This window comes from Capra hircus, chromosome 21, assembly GCF_001704415.2.
Source record: "Capra hircus breed San Clemente chromosome 21, ASM170441v1, whole genome shotgun sequence".
Classification (NCBI taxonomy): Eukaryota; Metazoa; Chordata; class Mammalia; order Artiodactyla; family Bovidae; genus Capra; species Capra hircus.
This window is the reverse complement of record NC_030828.1, coordinates 64600195-64623770: the sequence shown is the minus strand read 5'-3', so window position 1 is coordinate 64623770 and position 23576 is coordinate 64600195. Positions and strand designations below refer to the sequence as shown.

Genomic DNA, 23576 nt, shown 5'->3' with positions numbered 1-23576 from the left:
TTCATAAATGTGCCTTAACAGTTTGGAAAAATTATCTTCTATTTCTAGTTTGCTTAAAGTGAAGGGATGTATGTAGGATTGATTTGCTAAATTTTATTTAAAATTTTTATATCCATGTTCATGAGGGATAGTAGCCTATCACTTTCTTCTCTTGGTTTGGTACCAGGGTAGCCTCATAGAACAAGCTGGAAAATGTTTCCTCTTCTTTTATTTCCTGGAAGAGTTTGAGTAGAATTATGTGTTAATTTTCTAGGGCTGCTGTAACAAAGTACCACAAACTGGGTGGTAGATAGATAGATATGTACTATCTCACAGTTCTGGAAGCCAAAAGCCTGAAATCAGGGCAGGACTGGTTGCTCCCACAGGCAGTGAGGAAAAGATCTGTTCCAGACCTCTCTTCTTGACTTGCAGATGGCTGTCTTCATGTTCATACGCTGTTTCTCCTTCTATGCCTGTCTCCAAATATTCCCCTTTAATGAAGACGTAAGTCATACTGGGTTAGGGTCCATTCTGAAGATTTCATTTTAACTTGATTATCTGTATAAAAATCCTATCTTTCAATAATGACATATTCTGAGCCACTGGAGGGTTAAGACTTCAAAATACAAATTTTGAGAGAGACACAATTCAACTCACAACAAATTGCTACTACTTCTTCCTTAAATATTTGGCAAAATTCACTAGTGAAGTTTTGGGGCATACAGTTTTCTTTATGGGAAGGGTTTTAAATAGGAATTCAATTTCTTTAATAGAGACAAGGCTTTGGGAGTTATCTAATTTTGTCGGTGAGCTTTAAGTGTCTGACTCTCTTAAGGGGTTTATCCAGGTCATCTAAGTTGCAGAATTCCTTGCCAGAAAGTTGATCATAACATTACCTTTGTTCTTGTTGTTTAGTTGCTAACTCATGTCTAACTCTTGCAGCACCATGGACTATAGCCCACCAGGCTCCTCTGTCCGTGGGATTTCCCAGACAAGAATATTGGAGTGGGTTGCTATGTCCTTTCTCAGGGGATCTTCTTAACTCAGGGATGAAACCCATGCCTCCTGCATTGACAGGTGGATTCTTTACCACTGAGCCACCAGAGAAGCCCAACATTACCTTAGTACTCTCTTAATATCTTCAGAATTTGTAATTAAGTCACTTCTCTCATTCCTAATATTGGTAATTTGTATCTTTTTTATTCCTGATGAGTGGTTAAAGTTTTATCACTTTCGTTGATTGCAAGGAACCAGTTTTTTATTTCACTGACTTTACTATTTATCTGTGTTCTATCTGAATTATTTCTGCTCTATCTTTATCGCCTTTCTTTTGTTTATTTTGGGTTGAATTTTCTTTTTCCATATGTCTTAAAGTGGGAGCTAAGACCATTGATTTGAACTTTTCTTCTTTATTAATACAGGCATTAATGCTATAAATTACCATCTGAGAACTGCTCTAGCTACAGTCCACAAAATTTTATACATTGCGTTTTCATTTGCATTTGGTTCAAAATGTTTTCTAATATTCCTATCAGCTTCTCCTGGGACTCAGAGATTATTTACAAATGTGCTGTTTAGTTTCCAAATATTTGGAATATGTTATTGATTTTTAATTTAGTCCTATCATCATTAGATAATGTACTTTGAATAATTTCAATCCTTCTGAATTTACTGAGAGCCTTGTTTTATGGCCTATAATATGGTCTATCTTGGTAAACATTCCATGTACACTTGAAAACAATGTGTACTCTGCTGTTACACGGAGTATTCTATCAGTGTCAATTCGACCAAGTTGAGTGATAGCGTTGTTCAAGTTTTCTATACCTTTACGATTTTCTGCCTACTTGATCTATTGATTATTGAGAAAAGGGTGTTGAAAGTTCCAACTGTAATTGTGGATATGATTGACTCTTCACACATTTCTATCAGTTTTGCTTCATGAATTTTAAAACTCTTATTCAGTTCAGTTCAGTTCAGTCACTCAGTCGTGTCCGACTCTTGGCGACCCCATGAATCGCAGCCTGCCAGGCCTCCCTGTCCATCACCATCTCCCGGAGTTCACTCAGACTCACGTCCATTGAGTCCGTGATGCCATCCAGCCATCTCATCCTCTGTCGTCCCCTTCTCCTCCTGCCCCCAATCCCTCCCAGCATCAGAGTCTTTTCCAATGAGTCAACTCTTCACATGAGGTGGCCAAAGTACTGGAGTTTCAGCTTTAGCATCATTCCCTCCAAAGAAATCCCAGGGCTGATCTCCTTCAGAATGGACTGCTTGGATCTCCTTGCAGTCCAAGGGACTCTTAAGAGTCTTCTCCAACACCACAGTTCAAAAGCATCAATTCTTCGGCGCTCAGCCTTCTTCACAGTCCAACTCTCACATCCATACATGACCACTGAAAAAACCATAGCCTTGACTAGACGGACCTTAGTCGGCAAAGTAATGTCTCTGCTTTTGAATATGCTATCTAGGTTGGTCATAACTTTTCTTCCAAGGAGTAAGCATCTTTTAATTTCATGGCTGCAGTCACCATCTGCAGTGATTTTGGAGCCCCAAAAAATAAAGTCTGACACTGTTTCCACTGTTTCCCCATCTATTTCCCATGAAGTGATGGGACTGGATGCCATGATCTTCGTTTTCTGAATGTTGAGCTTTAAGCCAACTTTTTCACTCTCCTCTTTCACTTTCATCAAGAGGCTTTTTAGTTCCTCTTCACTTTCTGCCATAAGGGTGGTGTCATCTGCATATCTGAGGTTACTGATATTTCTCCTGGCAATCTTGATTCCAGCTTGTGTTTCTTCCAGTCCAGCGTTTCTCATGATGTAGGCGTATACATATTTATGCCCCTAATGTTAAGCACCTCGTGTAGCTGAACCCTTTATCATTATAAGTTGAGATTCACTGAGGTTTTGGTTACATGGATTTCTAATTTTTCATCAGATTTGAAAAACTTTTAGCCATTATTTATTTAAATAATTTGTTCTGCTCTCCCTTCTTCTGAAGACTCTGATTTCATGTATATTGGGTAAGCATGAAGTTGTCTCACAGTTCACTGATGCTCTGCTTATTTTTCTCCCAAACTTCTTACTATCTGTGTTCCACTTTAGATAGTTTCTGGTTTTCAAATTTGCTAACCTCTTATTTTACAGTTAATGATTTGCAAATAATTACATCTAGTTTATTTTTCATCCAAAACACTTTTCATCTCTAGAGTTTGATTTGGATTTTTCTTCTATCTTCCTTTACATGCTCAAGCTTTTCTCTACTTCTTTGCATATATATGGGGCATATTTATAAAAGTCGGTGCCACATTCTTATTTACTATTTGTGTCATCTGTGACATTTGTGGGTGTGTTTCTATTTTTCATTTTTCTTCTCATCATGGTTCAGATTTTTCTAATTCTTTCACATGCCTTCTAATCTTTGTTCAGAAGCAAGACACCATGAATTTTACTTTGGTGGATTTTTTTTTTTTTTTCCTATAATACTCTTAAGGTTTGTTCTGGGACACAATTAGATTACTTGGAAAATGTTCACTTCTTGAACTATTTAATGATAGTCTCTAAGCTTTGATAGGAGGAACCACAGCAGCATTTATTTAGGGCTGTTTTACTTCACTCCTAAGGCAATACCCTTGTGAATTACAAGGATTTCCCACTCTGGCTTATAGGAATATGAAATATTCATGGTCCTGTGAGCTCTGGGGATTGTTCATCTTATTCCTTTCAAGTGGCTCTTTCCTCACCTGGGGGAGCTTCCTCATACACATGTACTGATCAGTATTTCCCTGAAGATGTTGAGGGAAGCTCCTACAGATCTCTGGAGCACCCCCTCTCGCCCCGGGGAGCACTCTAATGCCTGATTCTCTATTTTGAGAACACTAGCTGCCGTGGCGTTCCTGGATTCCAGCTCTGCCTCCTCAACTCAGGCAGATCACTGGGACCTGTCTGGGTGTCTCCTCCCTGTGCTACAGGCCAGAAACTCTCACCTGGCAGTAGCCTGAAACAATCTCCAGGACCATGTCATTTTTCCTCTCTCAGGGACCACTGTCTACAGTACCTGGTGTTCACTATCTGAAAATCACTGTTCCCTTACATCTCCTCTGTTATTCTTTAAGCCTGAAGCATAAATCTGGCCCCATATTACTCCATCTCTGCCAAAAGCATAAGTTCTCATAAGTTATTTAGAAGTGTGTGATTTAATGGTCAAATGTTTGTGGAGTTATTTTTTTTATTTTTCAGTCATTATTATTTATTAAAAATTTAATTCCATTGTGATCGGAGACTAGGCTATTGTTTAAACCCTTTTAAATGTATTGAGATTTGCTTTACATCATAGCTCATGCCCTACCTTAGAGAAGTACTATTTGCATTTGAAAAACATCCATACCCTGAACTTTATGTATAGCGTTCCCTAAACTTTAGTTAAGATAGCTGACAGTGTTATTCAGATCTTCTGTCTTTATTGATCTGTCTAGTTGTTCTGTCAATTACTTGGAGATAATATCCAATTACTTGTTATAATATCCAACTATGACTATAGATTTGTTTATTCTCCCTTTAATTCTGTGAAAACATCTTCATGTATTTTGAAGCTCTGTTATTAGGTAGAGATTGCTATGTCTTCCTGATGAATTGATCCTTTTATCATTATGAAAAGTCCCCCTTATCTCTGCTAATACCTTTTGTCTTGAAGCCTGTTTTATGGTTCAATATTACAATACTTTCAGTCTTCTTAAGCTTACTATTTGGACGATATCCCTTTAATCCCATGCATTTACTTTTAGCTTCTTTCTCTTTTGTTTGAAGTACACCTCTTGCCCACAGTATACAATTTAGTCTTGCTTTCATATCCATTCTAACAATCTCCTTTTTGAAGATTTTTTTTTAATCTTAAAATTTTAATGTGGACCATTTTTTAAGTCTTTATTGAAATAATTTTTTACAATATTACTTCTATTTTATGTTTTCTTGGCTGACAGGCGTATGGCATCTTAGCTCCCTGCCAGGGACTGAACCCACACCCCCTGCGCTGGAAGGTGAAGTCTCAACACTGGACTACCGAGGAAGCCCCCTGACAATCTCCTTTAAGTGTAGCATTTAATTGCTATACAGAGAGTGTAATTGTTAATATGAGCAGATTTACACCTATCACTCTGCTCTTTTTTTTTTTCTGTTTTCACCTGTGCTTTATTCCTCTTTTCCTCCTTTGAGCTATGCCTCAACATTTTTTACACATGCTTAATATTTTAAAGTCATCTTAGAGTTAAACTGTACCAGTTTACATAAAATATAAGAAGCTTGCAACCATAAATATCTTTTCTTAATCCCCTATCCTTTATGCTATACACCCACATGTTATGTATTACACCCACATGTTATAAACCCACAATGTAATGTGATAATGTTTGCTTTAAACAGTCGTGTATTTTTTTAATGTAAGAGGAAAACACAGCCTTTTATATCTTCCCACATATTCACCATTTACAGCCTCTTCAATTCTTCCTAGAGATATGAGTTTCTATCTGATACCATATTCTCTGTCCTAAAGAACTTCCTTAACATTTCTGCAGAGCACACCTGCTCAACAAATTCTCGCCTACTTTTCATTCATCTGAAAATGTCTTTATTTCACCTTCATTCTTGAAGGATACAGAATCATGAGTTGAAATGTTTTTAATGGCACTCTAAAGGTGCCATTCCACTGTCTCTGAACTCCACTATTTCTGATAAGAAGTCAGTATATATTTTTTTATATCATTATTCCTTTCCACACGACATTCATTTTTCTCGGGCTACTTCTGAGATTTTCCTCTTTATCTTTGGTTTCCAGAAGCTTAACTACGCCAGGTCACAGTGTGATTGCCTTTACATTTGTCTCATTTGGGATCTGCAGGGTTTGGCTTTCCTTTTCTTTTGAATCTGGAAATGTACATATTTTCACCAAATTTGGTGAGGTTTTAGGCATTATTTCTTTGAAGAGCTTTTTCTTCCCCACTCTCTCTCATCTTTGACACCAATTAGGAAGCGACAGTTAGAACCAGACACAGAACAACGGACTGGTTTCAAACTGGGAAAGGAGTACGTCAAGGCCGTATATCGTCACCCTGCTTATTTAACTTAAATGCAGAGTACATCATTCAAAATGCTGGGCTAGATGAGCCCACAAGCTGGAATCAAGAGTGCCAGGAGAAATATCAACAACCTCCGATATGCAGATGATTCAACTCTAATGACAGAAAGCAAAGAGGAACCAAAGAGCATCTTGATGAAGGTGAAAGAGGAGAGTGAAAAAACTGGCTTAAAACTCAACATTCAAAAAAAACCGAAGATCATGGCATCTGGTCCCATCACTGCATGGCAAACGGGTAAAAGGTAGAAACGGTGACAGATTTTATTTTCTTAGGGTCCAAAATCACTGTGGACAGTGACTAAAGGTACGAAATTAAAAGATGCTCGCTCCTTGGAAGAAAACCTGTGACAAACCTAGACAACATACTAAAAAGCAGAAACATCACTTTGCCAACACAGGTCCGTATAGCCAGAGCTATGATTTTCCCAATAGTCATGTATGGATGTGAGAGTTGGACAACAAAGAAGTCTGAGCACTGAAGAATTGATGCTTTCAAACTGTGGTGCTGGAGGAGACTCTTGAGAGTCCCTTGAACAGCAAGGAGATTAAACCAGTCAATCCTAAAGGAAATCAACCCTGAATATTCACTAGAAGGACGGATGCTGAAGCTGAAGCTCCAATACTTTGGCTGCCTGATGCAAAGAGCCGACTCATTAGAAAAGACCCTGACGCTGAGAAAGATTGAGGGTAGGAGGAGAAGGAGGTGACACAAGATGAGATGATTGGATGGCATCACTGACTCAACGGACATGAGTTTGAGCCAACTCTGGCAGATAGTGAAGGACAGCGAACAGAAGCCTGGTGTGCTGCAGTTCATAGGGTCACAAAGAGTTGGATATGACTTAGCAACTGAACAACAACAGTGCATGTACAAATACTACTATATATTACACATACACTATTCAGTTCAGTTCAGTCGCTCAGTCGTGTCTGACTCTTTGCGACCCCATGAACCACAGCACGCCAGTCCTCCTTGTCCATCACCAACTCCCGGAGTCCACCCACACTCATGTCCATTGAGTCAGTGATGCCATCCAAGCATCTCATCCTCTTATATATTACACAAATACCTCTGGCTATTGTCCAGAGATCCCTGAATATCTATTCCTTTTTCCCTCTATTCTTTTTCTCTGCTTTCAGTTTGAATAATTTCTATTACTCTTATTTCCAGATTCACTGGCTCCTTCTTCCGTCCTCTCCATTCTGCAATAGAGTCCAAAGCACACACTCTTTATTTCAGACACTACTATATTTTTCAGTTCTAGACTTTTTGTCCCCTTATAAGTTTCTATTTCTATACAGAGATTTCCTATTTTTTTACTCACTGTGACTATATTTTCCTTTGTGTCTCTGAGCATTGTCACAACTGTTTTAAAACAACTGTCTGCTAATTTCAACACTGGGATTATCTTGGAGAGAAGCCCTTTCTCTTGAATATAGGTCCCCTTTTCCTATTTCCTACTATATTGAGTACTTTGGAGTGAAATACTAGGGATTATTGGGCTTCTCTGGTGGCTCAGATGGTAAACAATCTGCCTGCAATTCAGGAGACCTGGATTGAGAAGATCCCCTGGAGAAGGGGATGGCAACCCACTCCAGTATTCTTGCCTGGAGAATTCCATGAATAGAGGGGCCTAGTGGGCTACAGTCCATAGGGTCACAAAGAGTCAAACATGGCTACGTAACTAACACACACTAGATATTATTAATACAAAATTTATATTGTATAAGTTCTGGATTCTGTTATGTTTCTCTGAAGAACATCAACTTAAATTTTTTTTTAAACAGGGAGCTAACTTGCCTCTAGTCAAATTTCAAACTCTGTCTCCTCTGTTGCGTGCAGCAGTAGAAACTTCTGTTCAGTTCTCTTAGTACGAGCTGAGCTTCTTGGAATCTGCCCCATCCGTGGACTCAGGCGTCATCAGAGATTCGGGTCGAGTCTATATGCAGAACTTGTGGCTTCCCCTCTGACTCCTTCTTTTCCGAGATTTCCCTCCTCACTCTCTAGCTGCTCTGGTTGCCCCCAAATTATGTCCTCTGGCTCTTCAAGTCAGTAACACTGCAGGTTTTCTATCTGAATTTTAGCTGCTCTGCCTGGTACAGACTGGAGCCTGGTCTCCTGCAGAAAAACACGAAGCAGGAAATTCACCCAGTTCCATTCCCCTCTTCTAAGGGGAGGCTCCCTTCTCGGTCCACTTGCTTTTTGCTGCTCTCCAATACCTTTAGGCAGTTCGTTGTGTTTTTGTTCAGTTTATAATTGTCAGCTGCGGGAAAGTTAGTCTGATGGGAACTGCTGCTTTGCTACTGGAAATCAAATCTAATATTCAATTTTGAGCATCTAGTTTGCAGAAACAGAGTAATACCCCACCCTGTTTCTTCCCCTCCACCCTCATAGCCGACATATACATACTTCTTTGCCCCAGTACTTCAGTCAAAATCTCCCTACATCCTGAATCCTGGTAGGAGTATTTAGAATAGTGAGACGATTGGACCATTTGTCCTGCACGTGAGCCACTGTGGCACAGAGATGACAGAGCAGGCCGGTGTGATGTACAAGCTGATGTCATCTACTGCAGGCATGAAAGCGGAGCCAGGAATGATTTGAGGAGATAGTCCCACCCACACAGATCTCCCCACCCTGTCAGCTTCAGGAAAACTTGTAGAGAGCCTGAGAAGCCTGCAGCATTCCTACCATATGCAATTAGAGGAGTCTGAACCAATTTCAATGCAATCTCTAGGAGCAGGGTTACTCGGCTGGTATGTGTATTACAAGGGGTTCACATCTGCAGAAACAGTGAGAGCTAAGGCAGCATTTTCATCTTACACCATCCTTCTGAAGACTTCCTAAAATTTTTTCTGTACCAAATGATGCAAGTTCCCTCAAAGTAAAGGTTGAGGAGAATCTTGACCAGAATCTGTAAGTACACGAGCATTCATTATACAGAGAATTCCAAGAAATTATGCTCTCTATTCAATAAGGTCAGAACAAAGGGAAGGAGTTTTAAATGTCAACAGAAGATATAAAAGGGCAAAAAAGAGTTTTCTTTGGGTAAAAAGGATTAAGAGCAAGACATCTCACAGAGGTTGCTGAGGGATGCGCGGACAGTGGGAGATGGAGACTCTGGAGGCCATTGGTGCCACCCTCCTGGCAGAGTGGGGATGAGCCCTCGGCGGCCTGCAGGGTCCCCAGCAGGGGGGTGCTGCCTGGCCAACGGTGGGGAGCGCAGGCTCCAGGAGGTGCCAAAGCCCCTTCTGAGAGTACTGCGATCTTGGAAATTATTCTGAGACAAAATACCACCTCACCTCCCACCTCCAGGTAACAATAATCACGCATTCAGCAGTCACCAAAATATAAATAAATAAATAAAATGCTTCTAAGGGCAAGAATTAACTCAATCCTTACCACTAAGTACAAGTACAACTCTCATGAGAAGAGTTGACTCATTGGAAAAGACTGTGATGCTGGGAGGGATTGGGGGCAGGAGGAGAAGGGGACGACCCAGGATGAGATGGCTGGATGGCATCACGGACTCGATGGACGTGAGTCTGAGTGAACTCCAGGAGATGGTGATGAACAGGGAGGCCTGGCGTGCTGCGATTCATGGGGTCGCAAAGAGTCGGACACGACTGAGCGACTGAACTGAACTGAAGTACAAGGTAGGTATTATCATAAACATCATCTGACAGACGACAAACCTGAAGCAGAGGGAGGTTATCTACCCTGGTCACAGGGCGAGAGGTGGAACAGGGAATCAGACTCAGGCCGACTGACTGCAGAGCCTTCAGGTTCAACCACCACTGCTCATCCACCTCTCACCTACAACACGCTCCCATCCACAGCTCCTCACCCTGCTCTCTGGACTAACACAACACAAGGCCAGACTGACCCCTCTTCCCATTGACAGCCCTTTAGGGACGGATGGGTGAGGGACAGATGGATGGACAAATGTATAGATGAATGGAAGAATGGCCATCCTAGGTTTTACGTATCTATAGGACCAATGCTGAAGCTGAAGCTCCAATACTTTGGCCACCTGATGCAAAGAGTCAGTTCATTAGAAAAGACCCGGATGCTGGGAATGATTGAGAGCAGGAGGAGAAGGAAGCAACAGAGGATGAGACTGGATAGCATCACCGATTCAATGGACATGAGTTTGAGCAAGCTCTGAGAGACGGTGAAGGACAGGGGAGCCTGGCATGCTGCAGTTCATGGGGTCACAGAGTCGGACACGACTTAGTGACTGAACACAATAGCCTGGACAAGCAGACCGCATTTCTGTGATGTTACACAATTTATTATTAAACTGTGGAACAGAAGAATGCTAAGCTTAACGGCCTTTGATCATGAGAAACCCCTCCCATCTCTAGGAGTAAATCATTAATTCTTTGAGATGGGTGCTATTTTCAACAAGTCATGGTCATCCAGTTGGACTGTATCACGTGGCAGACACCCCCCCCTCTCCATACTCACAGAATGAGCCAGAGATTCTCTGCCACCAGGAGGACCTGGGGTTCCAGCTCTTCTGCAAAACAAGGATGAGATGGAATCACCAAGGTTCTAAAGCCCTGTGCCCTGGGAGTGAGAGGTGCCTTTCCAAATCAAGACACACACTGGCTCTAGCTTCAGTACAAACAGATCCTGTGAGTCTAAGAACTCAGAAAAGAGTGAATGGTTTGGGGGGAATGCATGCTGGCTCCTGGCAAGCACACAACTGCTTTTTAGTCCTGCAGTGCCGTGGTTTCTACTGGCTGCCCGGTGTCCATTCACCTCCTTCCTTGGAGAACCATCCGAGCCCCACGCAGTCAGTGTGTTACTGGCTCAGAGCTCCTATGAAGGACACGTCACCCAGGCCTGGCCAACCCGAGGCCATGAGGTGCCAGCCCCGGTCTGCAGCAGGCAGGAGAGGGGAAGAGGCACTTCCTCACCAGCTGGGCTGCAAAGCAGATGAATGAAAGAATGGCTGGGAGCCGGAGCTGAAAGGGGGTCACCACAGGGGTAGCCAAGAGGGACAGAGGTGGGACCAAGACACAAGGACATCTGACCGCGAGGACAGCCACACCAGAAGCTGCACGGTCCTCAGCCTTTTCACCCCTAGACCAATGGGTTCACTTTTTTTTTGCTTTAAGTTACTAGGAACTGAGTATTCTGTCTCTTGCAACCAAGAGTTCTCTCACAAACCCCTTGTAGATTTTTCCAGAAGTCAACGTTAATTTTGTTGATAGCGGGCTTCTAACACCACCTGTTTTCTCTCCTGGAAAGCCCATCTGGTCTCCTCAACCCTCCCCCGCTCTTCACAGCTCCCAGGCACCAACGCAGCCCACCAGCAGGGGGAATGCTCTAGGTCCCAGGCTGGAGCTCACTTAGGCACCGCCAGGTGCTCCTTCAGTCCACACCAGAAGGCACCGGGAAGGGCACTCGGAGACCCTTCCAGGCTGAGGGTCACATCTGCCCTTGAGCCGCAGGGCTCTCACCTCTCTGCTGTGCCCACTCTCAATGCAGATCACCAAATGGGGCTTCACCCTGCTCCCCGATCTTTTTATCCTAAGAAGTACTCGCTCAAAAATTGGAGGGGGGACGTGGAGGGTATGACCTTGTTCAGTTCAGTTCAGTCACTCAATCATGTCCGACTCTTTGCGACCCATGAACTACAGCACGCCAGGCTTCCCTCTCCATTACCGACTCCTGGAGCTTGCTCAAACTCATGTCCGTCAGTGATGCCATCTAACCATCTCATCCTCTGTCATCCCCTTCTCCTCCTGCCTTCAATCGCTCTGACCTGGTCAGAAGGAGTCATGACATTATATTTTAACTTTGGTGCATCACACTCCACGTTATGGCTTCACATGATCCTCATGCAGACCCAGGAGGTCAGCGGGGGATGTTCTCTCCATTTCAACAGTGTGCAAACACAGCCTTGGAAAGATTGGGCAACTGTCAGTCATTCATCGGGTTTATTCCACAGACATTTACTCAGGGTCCACTATGTGCCAAGGACATCACTCGCTGACTGAATCTCTGGGAAACAAAAGGGCTCACAACAGTCTGATGGAAGGGGAGATATTACGCCAACGTATAAACAGGTAGCACCAGTGGAGACACCATGAGAGGAAAGAGCTGGCCTCTGTGAAATAACTGGAGCCGGTGAATGGGGCTGCCCTGGTGGTCCAGTGGTTAAGAATCCGCCTTGCAATGCAGGGGACCCAGGTTTGATCCCTGGCCCAGGAAGACCCCACATGCCACAGAGCAACTAAGCCCACACGCCACAGGACTGAAGCCCGTGCACCCTAGAGCCTGGGCACCGCAACAAAGAGCAGCCCTCGCTCACCGCAACCAGAGAAAGCCCACGCCCAGCAACAAAGACCCAGCACGGCCAAAAGTTAAATAAACAAAGTTAGATAAATAAGTAAAAGAGGTGAAGCTTAATTTCAACTGGGGAGGTGGGCAGGCTTCTGAGCAAGGCGGGAGGCAGGAGGTCGGGGAAGAGCCGGCCTGAAGGGGACCAGGAGCCCGTGAGGATGGACACGAGACAGGAGTGGGGAAAAAGAGATCGGAGAACTTCAGAGCTGTCTCCCTCCATGAAAGATGGCGGGGGGAGGGGGGCAGCTGAAAGGGTTAAACCTAGGAGAGCAAAGTAATAGTCAAGATTTTCCTTCCGAAAGAACACTCGGGCTAAGGCACAGGAGGCCAGAATACTGCGGGAGACTGGTGATGAGGACGTCTGCCAGGGCAAAGGGCACACCGGGCATCATACAGGAGAGGGGGCGCCAGGGCCTCGGGGGCGATCCGAGCGGCAGCGAGGAAAGCAGCTGGGCTGCTGCAGGCAGAGGGGGCACCGCTGGAGGAGCAATGGGGAGGACGGAGTGATGGCAGGGGCAGGGAGCGGGGACACCCACCACCTGAGTGGGCGTGAGGGGCCAGCTCACCCCCAGGTCGGGCCGGGGTGCCCCCAGCAGTCACTGAGAGGGCTCCCTGAGAGTGCGGTCTGACCCAGCTCCAACCGAACCCTCCTGCGGGCCCGGCCTGGGGGCCCCTGTGTCCTGGGCTGTCACACACACACTCCTGTCCCGGCAGAGCGCCTCCTGAGCACCTGCTCAGAGACTCAGCCACGATGACTCCCCCCACCTGACAGCCAGCCAGAGCACGTCCCCATGACAGGGGAGATCACTCTAGGAAAGTGAGGGTCACTTGGGTCCTGCTGCCATGGCAACCACCACAGGCCAGCGCCAGGCTGTCTCCACTCCCCAAAAAGGGCTTTCAGGGCAGTCCTGTGGGCGGCTCCGTCAGGCCCACACTGCCCACCAAAGCCACAGTTCTCGCTAGCCTCCCTGAGTGGGGTGGTCATTTTCGTTAAGACTTCTCAAAAGAACGCGGGCCTCTAACCCTAGAACTCATCCAAAAAGCCAGCAAGAAGGTACACCTGGTGCCTTCTGGCCAAAAGGCCTTGTCTGGCTGTGGGCTCCTGCCAGACACACTCAGGGACTCAGTGGGGTTTGTAAGCGGATCCCCGTCTAGCAGGGAAGCCTTCAGCTGACCTGAGACCCACACTCACCGCCAGCCTCACCTCCCACCACCACCTCACCTATACATGACCTTACATTGAGGCTTCCCAAACCCACCCTGCCCTTTGCCACCTGTGGCTTTACACACGCAGCCCCACCTCCTTCTGCTTGAAGTGAATTCCTCCCTCTCCACCAACTGGCCCCCACATTTTCTTCTGGTCTCAGCTTAGATGTTCGTTCCTCCAGGAAGCCCTCCTGACTACCAGGGGTAAAATCCCCACAGATGTTTCCATCATGCTCCATGCTGCCCCTCTGGGAGGGCTGGATGCACCTTGCGCCATCGACTGCCACCCAGCTTCCTCTTTCCTGAAGACAAGAGCAGTCAGCATGGTCAGGACGGAGCGGTCAGTGGAGGAGTTGTGTGGCCAGAAGGACTCCACTGCTTTCCCATTTTCCGTCGTTATTCCTCTCCCCTGTGATTTACCTCGTCTTGCAGCTTTTGATAGACACACACATGCACTTGTATGCTAACCCCCACAAGAGCTGTCATTTCTTTAGACCTCCATGGCCCCACACTGCCAAGTGCTGAGTCAGATAATAGAGTCTCCACAGCAGCCCCCTTGAGGTGGACGCAACTGGGCCCCTTTACAGGTGAAGAGACTGAGGTTCTAGGTATGAAGAGAGTGGCCCAGGTTATATTAAGCCAGTGCACAAGTGACAGCCCCCGAGCCAAATTCCACGCGCTCCTCTCTGGGTGCCCAACCCGGGGCAGTGGACAGTGGGTGAGGGGCTGGGAAAGAGCAGAAGGGGGCGCTGGGTCTGCTCCCTGCCCTCGGACGGTGGAGCTGCCGGGGACCTGCAGGCGCCATCTGCGCCGTCTTTTTCTCTGTGTACCTGCTTTCTCCTGAGATCCTGCTGAATATATAATTTGGCATCCTGCTTTCCTCACTTAACATTTTCCAATGTTCTTAAAAACTTCATTTTCAAAAGTGCAGTTACTCATCAATTCCAGAAGAGCCGAGCACGGATATGGCAGGGGCCTTGAACTTGACCATTTTTCCCTGGTGCTGATAGCTATACGCACACAGCAAGAGGGTTTAACAGCCTGATTCAGCACGGTAGGAAGGAGTAAACTGCTTGAGTCTGGGAAATACATTACCTCAATCTCGCAAATGGTTTTTGAAAATCATTAGGCCACAGAAATGTCATTGTGCAGGCCCGGCTTCCTCCACCTCCCCCACCTGCCCAGCTGCGCCCCATGGCACCACACCAGGCATCAACAAACTCAGAGCGCTTGGACCTGGAGGCGGGGAGGGGTGGCAGGCTGAGTCCCTGGGCCCAGACACCCTCAAATCCCTCCTGAGAGACAAAGAGAAAGTTTCGATCTGCTCAACTCAGAGACACCCAACAGGAACAACTCTCATCTCCCCCTGGAGGCTCCCAGGCCCACCTGCAGCAGAAGCCAGCTCTGCTGCCCAGTGCCCAGATATGGCCTCTGTGACATCTCCAGGCTGGTGCCAAAGTCAAACCGTAGTAGATTTATGGGTCTCCAGTGGTTCCAAATAGGAAAAGGAGTACATCAAGGCCATATATTGTCACCCTGCTTACCTAATTTATATGCAGAGTACATCATGAGAAACACTGGGCTGGAGGAAGCACAGGCTGGAATCAAGATTGCCAGGAGAAATACCAATAACCTCAGATATGCAGATGACACCACCCTTATGGCAGAAAGTGAAGAGGAACTAAACAGCCTCTTGATGAAAGTGAAAGAGGAGAGTGAAAAAGTAGGCTTAAAGCTCAACATTCAGAAAACGAAGATCATGGCATCCAGTCCCATCACTTCATGGGAAATAGATGGGGAAACAGTGGAAATGGTGGCTGACTTTATTTTTCTGGGCTCCAAAATCACTGCAGATGGTGACTGCAGCCATGAAATTAAAAGACACTTAGTCCTTGGAAGGAAAGTTATGACCAACCTAGATAGCATATTGAAAAGTAGAGACATTACTTTGTCAATAAAGGTCCGTCTAGTCAAGGCTATGGTTTTTCCAGTGGTCATGTATGGATGTGAGAGTTGGACTGTGAAGAAAGCTGAGCGCCGAAGAATTGATGCTTTTGAACTGTGGTGTTGGAGAAGACTGTTGAGAGTCCCTTGGACTGCAAGCAGATCCAACCAGTCCATCCTAAAGGAGATCAGTCCTGAATATTCATTGGAAGGACTGATGCTAAAGCTGAAACTCCAGTACTTTGGCCACCTCATGCGAACAGCTGACTCATTGGAAAAGACCCTGATGCTGGGCAAGATTGAGAGCAGGAGGAGAAGGGGATGACAGAGGATGAGATGGTTGGATGGCATCACTGACTCAATGGACATGGGTTTGGGTGGACTCCGGGAGTTGGTGATGGACAGGGAGGCCTGGCGTGCTGCAGTTCATGGGGTTGCAAAGAGTCGGACACAACTGAGCGACTAAATTGAGCTGAAACTGAGTCCATTTCTCAGAAACAACCCCTAAGTCTACCTACTTCTAAAAGGGCCAGCTAAGGACCAACTAACCAGTTTCTGGTAGCTTTCAGTTAACTCAAAACCTCAGTGCCCCGATCTCTTGCCCAGGCTTGGGGTTCTTGGGGATTGAATAGCCATCACTCCCTAACAAACTGTACCTGGAATGCATTGTGCTAAGTCGTTCAGTCGTGTCCGACTCTTCGCGACCCCATGGACTGTAGCCCAACAAGGCTCCTCTGCCCATGGGATTCTCCAGCCAAGAATTCTGGAGTGGGCACCCATTTCCTTCTCCAGGGGATCTTCCCGACGCAGGAACTGAACCTGAGTCTCCTGCGTCTCCTTCACTGGCAAGCAGGTTCTTCACTACTAGTGCCACCGGTAGCTTTCAGTGAACTCAAGCCCTCCGCGTCCAAACTCATGCCCAGGCCTGGGGTTCTTGAAGGCTGAAAATTCATCACTCCCTAACAAACTGTACCTGGAATGCATTAGGTGGTATTATAAATGGAGCCCCCCAAATTTTTCTAATAGTTTTGCATTAGTCTATATAATTACATTACTTCAATGAGCACAAAATTATTTTACCTATAAAGGTTTAACAAGTCATTCTAAAGGATTAAGAAGAGTTATATAATCGGATAATAATGATAAGTCTGCAGCACTTAAGTCAACGATTTTTGTGGTCACACAGCCTGTAATTTACAGAAGCTGCCTGGCTGTGAGTTTAGCAGCCAGAAATCCCTTTACCTACACTTGTGCTGACAGCAACAAGGACTCATACATCAGAGAACAACAGTTCCCCCAAGAGCCGGGTGTGATCAGCAATGCCTGTACTGATTACAGAAGGCCCATTTGGCCATTAGTCAATCTGTCTCTCCCACACTCTTGCTCACGAGCTTCCGGATATGGCACGTGGCTTCTAGCTTTTTTTTAAAGAGGAAAGCAGCTCAACTGCTGCTTAGCTTTCAAGCTGTTCTTTTATTGTGGTGTGTGGGCTTCCCAGGTGGCGAAATGGTAAAGAATCCGCCTGCCAATGCAGGAGATTCAAGAGACGCAGGTTTGATCCCTGGGTCGGGAAGATCCCCTGGGGAAGGAAACGACAACTCACTCTAACATCCTTGCCTGGAGAATCCCATGGACAGAGGAGCCGGGTGAGTATAGTCCATGGGGTCGCAAAGAGTCGGACACGACTGAGCGACTGAGCAAACAACTGCGCTGTGTGCTGTGTGTTACAGTCTATGTGCATCTTTACTGATGCTGACCATCGACGTCGGCAGGGTACCTGCTGCGGCTCCGTGCCATTTGTGAAGACCCCCGGGGACCCCAGGAGCAGGTGTACACGCCAACCTGCTTTCGCTCTGGACTCTCTGATTGGGCCTCCGGCTGCTCCTTCCCACCCCACCAGCTGGAAGATGGCCCAGGGCAGGCACAGTGCCAGGGATGGGCCACATGCAGCGGTTAACCAAGGGTTCCAAATCCTCATGGCTGAGCCTCCTTCTCCTTGGCCGGGACAGCCGACCTAAAGTCCTTCCCCTGAAGGCGGGTATCACCCAGGCGGCCTGTTACCAAGTCAGAAGTGCACCCCGAGGCGAGGGGGCTGCTCCCCAGCACCACCTCCAACACTCAGGTTAGGATGGAACACAGTGTCTTTCTCGCCTGGACCCTCTCTGCCCAGATGGTCCAAGCCGGACTCCGACCCCACTCCTTCCCAGAGAGGAGTCAGGAGCTCAACAAGGCAACCCGGGGACTGGAGAACAAAGGCGGAGGGGAGGTCCCCGATAATCCAAAAATGAGAAGCCTGCCACCCAGCAGGCCTCCCTTTCAGCTCTGGCAACTGGGGAAGCCTCCAGTGATTTCGGGGCTGGGTCAGCCGGCTTCGGCACGTTTTGCCACCCCCACCCCCGCCCCCGAGCCACAGCGCTGCTAAGCTTTCTTTTCATCCTGACGATGGTAAGCCTCAAGATCCTCTTGTCACGCTTTAAGTTTTTATGATAAACTAGTTTAAAACCTCTTCTGGAAGTGGTCGTGGCATAAATTATAAATAAAGACCAACAAAGCGAAAACTCTGAGGCGCAATCTTATTACCACCTTGAAGGCGCTTGGTGTCATTTTTCTTCCAGTAAACATGTAAATCTGGTGTCCAAAACAATACAAGTTGCCTTACCCCGTGGCTTATTTGCATGATTTTTAATGGCAAACAATAATAAAGTGTAACTGAATCCTCTCATCCTAAATTCATCTAGACATCCCCGCAGAGAATGCATTCACATGCTCCCGTGTTCCCCGGGCAGCCGTGGGGCGGGGCTCTGCGTCCTGTGGGGCCTGAGAGCAAGCAGGCGGCCTGGGGAAATCAGGGTGAAAGCTACGGGGACGTGAAGGCCAATTCCACAGGGAACTTTGGACACCCCAAACCCTAACCCCGCGGTGCCCTTCCATCAACGTGTCCTGAGCAGGCAACCCCACCTCTGGGCCGCCACGTCCACAGCTAGAAAATGGGGCCACCCCCTTGCTTCCCAGAGCTGCAGGGAGGCTCAAAGAGAATTACGGTAATGGAGTAGAAGGTACAACGGCAGGCGCTGCCGGCCGGCTGTCTGTTCTCCCTCTCATCCTTTACCACCTGCCACCAAAATGTCCTGGTGTTGGAGCAAACAGGGCTTCAGACTCTTAAAAACAGTTAAGGCACAGCATGAGCGCTTCCCTCTGGTAGGCCGGCCAGGCCAGGCGTCTCAGCTGCACACGGGAGAGCACCTGGAGGCCCAGGACCCAAGCAGGCACGATGGACATCCAGAGATGCAGAGACCGGTCCAAAAGTCTGGCGGGCCCTTGGGGTCAGTGTGCAGAGAACGAGGCCTGGGCCACGCATGTCCAAGCAAACGCAGCTGCCCTGGGACCGCCGTCTTGGCTTCGGCAGCTGCCCTGGCCTCAGCCTCGGCTGGCAACGAGACCTGTCCTAAGCTAGGCAGGGCTGGGCCGGGCCCCGGCCGGAGGGGAGCCCAAGCCAGACAGAGCTTCACACAGCTGGGCTCCACCTCGCGCCATGGGCTTTAGAGCGACGCGCCCAGCGTGGTTACCTGCGGCGGCTTTCCTGACCCACAAACCAAATGGGACAGGCTGGGCTTGTAAGCAGGCCTCTCCTCACCCCCTGCCACTACTTTCAAAGTCGACAAAATCTTCAGCAGCCTCCGTGGAGCATCGGCCCCCTCCTGCCTGGCTCACCTTTCCTTTTCATGGGTCCAGCCTCAGCACTCGGCCAGGCACGGGTTCAAGCTTCTCAGGCCCACCCCAGGTCTTCATGGGGGCAGCCCTCATGGGACTGAGACCACTGCTGGGGCCCAAGAACCAGACAGGGGCTTGGGCTGGGGGGTGCTAGCCCCAGTGGCAGAGGGGCCTGGCCCTCCCTCCAGCTGCCTGGGCGGACTTGGCTCTGTCCTCCCTTTCTGGGATCTGAGGGACGGAGCAGCGGGACCCCCCCTCCTCAAGGTGGCCAGGAGGATAAACTGAGAATGTACAGGAGAAGCACCTAGCCATAAACGACAGCCGTGATTATGACTCATGATCCAATCACTCGGCGCGCGCTCCTCAACGCTTCCCAAACGCTCGCACTCCACATCAGCCCCGAGCGCTCCCAATTAATGAAAGAACAAATTAAACTGTCATTACTTTGGTTTAATTCTGTAATTAAAGAACTTCAGGAAGCGACAGGCTCTAAATAATGCATGCTTTTATCAAAAAAAATAATAATAATAATGTTGAGTTCTGGGCAAAGAGGAAAAAAAACACGGTGGGGGGAAGCTTCGAGAAAAAGGAGAAGAGATCCGAGGCAGGAGCAATGATATGTATCCCCAAAGATCAGAGGGAACAATCAAGTGACAGCTGAAGGACTTAATTTGTTTTTGAATTAAGGCTTCAGCTATCACCGAACACAGGAAAATAGACGGCCCCCACCCCGGGCTCCCGCCCCACATCTGCCATCCGCAGAAATGGTGTCGGGAGTAATTCAATTGGTGGCTTTTCCAGTTGATGAGGCAGAGCACGGCAGTCGTTCTGACATCTGCTTGTGTGTGACTCTCCTTTTTATGTCAGTTCAGGGTGGGGGGAGAGCAATAAAGAAAGGGAAGGCGTGTAGCACGTGAATTTGGCTAAAAGTGTGTCTCTCATCCAGCAGATCATGTGGCTGCCACATGTTACAGACCTAACGAGGTTGCCCTGGCAGGGGTGGGTTCCTGAGTCAGGAGGACGTGATTCTAACCCAGCTCCGCTTTGCCCTGCCCCCAACCCCCCCTCCGAGCGAGTGCCTGTGGGCTGACAGCAGGGCTGAGTTAGGAACCAGCCGCCAGGCCTGCAACTTCAAATTAAATAACTTATTGAGATGTTTGCTTCTTGTTAGGCATTAATGTTTTCATAAATCTCATACGCGGGGTAATTGCAGTGTCCTGGTTCTCTGAATCACATAAAGAAATGGTTTTCAGACACGGCTCCCATTTAGGCTACTATTAGCTGCAGAACCCAAAGGATGAAATGTTATTAAATATAACTTTTTTTTTCCCCCTGCAGTATCGCCAAGTTCCAAGAACAGCTTGGAGATTTCCCTGAAAAGGTTGGCAAATGTGCTTAGTACACAGAATAGCAGCTGCTTTATAAACTGCATACTTTTTATTAAATTACTGCCCCTGCAACATCCTGCCAGCCACAGGATTAAAAGGTAGAAGAGATTAAACTGATGGGAAAGGCTCCCAAGCAACAGGTCTAAGTAAGTCACAAGGGGTAAATCTCCTTCTAAGTCTCTGCAATGGCAGCGGGGGGCAGGGGCGGGGGCGGTCAGTTAGGGTTGGCAGGGGGCCAATACAAAACTTTAATGACATGGACTCACTATTTCAAGGTTGAAATGGCAGTTATCCACATTGCTAGACATGTCATAATTTTCTTTTCTTTCCTTCTTTCCCCACCACGTACCCACCAGGGTACTCTGGATCTCACAGAATGCCTGGAACACAGTGTGCCATGCTAAGTCACTCAGTCGTGTCCAACTCTATGCGACCCTATCGACTGTAACCCGCCAGGCTCCTATGTCCATGGGATTCTCCAGGCAAGAATACTGGGATAGGTTGCCATGCCCTCCTCCAGGGGATCTTCCCATCCCAGGGATCAAACCCACGTTTCTTATGTCTCCTGCACTGGGAGGAGGTTTCTTTACCACTGAGGCTTCCCCGGTGGCTCAGGCGGTAAAGAATCTGCCTGCAATGCAGGAGACCTGGGTTTAATCCCTGGGTTGGGAAGATCCTCTGGAGAAGGAAATGGCTAACCACTCCAGTATTCTTGCCTGGAGAATTCCATGGACAGAAGAGCCTGGCGGGCTACAGTCCATGGGGACGCAAAGAGCCAGACATGACTGAGCGACTAACACTTAGGACTTTGACTTCACCACAAGCGCCACCTGGAAAGCCCGTGTGGCTCAGACGGAAGGCAGTAGGTGCCTAGTAAATACTGCTCAGTGACTGAGTGAACCCCCAGCAGAGAGGTGCTCGGGAAACACCCGATGCATCGCTCCACTGAGGGGCACTATGACTGTCCTATTCTCGCTGTGATGGGACCACTTCCTAACCCCCTCGCTACACAAGCTCGCTCCTCTTAGAGGAGGCCCCTGCCCTCTCCCAGGCCCTGCATAGCCACGTATGACCCTGCACGGCTGCCTGACCCTCTCAAGAGGAGGCTTCTCGGCTCTAAGATGGGAAGCCAGGGTGGCGGCTTCTGCCCAGCGCTTGGCACCGTTGATGGGCGACTCTGCACCCCGACAAGCCCCACTCCTCCACTGTCAGCAACCCCGTGGGATGCCCGCTGCCTGGTGCTCTGCCAGGACCAGCGGGTCGAGAGCTTTACTCCAAGTGCCACAGCCTTGACGGATGTGAGGCCATGATGATTGCTTCTGCTTTGCAGGTGAGGGAGCTGAGCACAGAGAGCCTCGGTGACTTTGGCAGCAGGCAAGGCAGCACCAAGCCCATGTTGGTCTCCACTGAGCCCCCAGCCTATCTGCAGGGCTGCACCAAGCTGCCCCCGGGGGATGCTCCTGCACACCATTCACTGCCCTCTCCAATTCACCCCCTTCCACGTGCCCTGACACTGCTTCCACCTCCACCTGGAAGGCCCCCGAGGTTGAGCTCTGCCTGGTGAGGGGATGCCCTCCCTTTGGGACCCGCGTCAGCCCCGTGCCGCCGTCCCTCCTCCCTCAGCCGTGAGGGCAGTCCCGGTCCTGCTCCCAGCACCTGGGCCACACAATTGCTCCCATGGACGTCTACCCATCCCCCCTCTGCAGGGACAGCTCCTTTGAGGAGTGGGGACCCCAACCTGCCGCTCTGTACCTCTCAGGACCCACTGCGAAGCAGGGGCCCAGCTAACGCCTGGCGCTCAATGAACAGAGTGCCTTCTGAGTGTCCATCATGACGCTAGTGCCAGAACATTTTGAGAACCTGAGCCAGGAAGCAGAGCCTGGGCTCCCAGGCCTGCTTTCAAGACCAACTCAGGCAGAGCTCCGTGTGCCTTGCTTGATGGAATCGATGAGCAGGAAGTAAACACAAGGCTGCTCATTGCCTCCAACGTGGAAGCCTCACTCGGAAGGTCAGGGACCAGGCACTTTGACACAAATTCAGCAGCAGCGTCTTTAATCATTTCAGGGTTAATAAAAAAAATGTCAATTACATTTGTCATCATGGCCACCCTGGGGGAACAATCCAGGCGCAGACAATCTCTGGTCAAATGACAGCCTGGTCTGCTTGTCACACGTCCCTCCAGCTGCCTCACTGACGAGTTAATCGAGTTGGTTACCTCCCTCCTGGCCTGTCCCTTCGTAAATAATCAGTGGTAATATGGATCTTCCAAATAATCTGACCTGAGAATTGCTGCTCCAGCTCACCCAAAATGAGAAAAGGGGACAGAAACAAGGACTGAGCCTCCAGATGCCCTGGAGGGTGGGGGCCACCTGGAGAGCTGGGCAGGGCACAGCCCCAGATGCACGAGCTTCTCCCGCCTCAACGGGCCGGGGCCTGTCCTTCCATCCCTGCGTCCTTCAGCGCCCAGTGTGGTCCCCTGCCCCCGAGAGCTTACCCTGTATCACACTGGCCAATCTCCATGGCCCCCATGACCTTACGAGGAGTCCCGTCCTACCCCACTTACATAAGCTGGCCAACGGCGGCTGAGAACGGACTGAGCAGCAGGCCCTAGTGGGGCTCAAACCCAGGTGTCTGGCAGCAGCCCGCTGCCGGTGGCCGAGGGGCTCCTGAGTGCGGCTGCCTGTCTGCCTTTTTTGAGAGCAGCTATTTTGCAATCAAGGAATTCCTGCACAAATTGCCAGGTGCAAACGCATCCAAGAGGAAAACGCTCCCCTGGTATAAACTGACACTTAAAACACACAAAGATAGGAATGAAGTCAGGTTGAAATGGAATAAGGAAAACATTGCTTTCTACCCCAGGA

General features: G+C 48.2%; 1 protein-coding gene across 1 annotated transcript in view; it reads right to left on the bottom strand.

Annotated features, from left to right (window-relative positions):
• Positions 1–23576, bottom strand: part of WDR25 (WD repeat domain 25) — a 143960-nt gene that overhangs the window by 64489 nt on the left and 55895 nt on the right. The gene's annotated exons all lie outside the window — the stretch shown is intronic.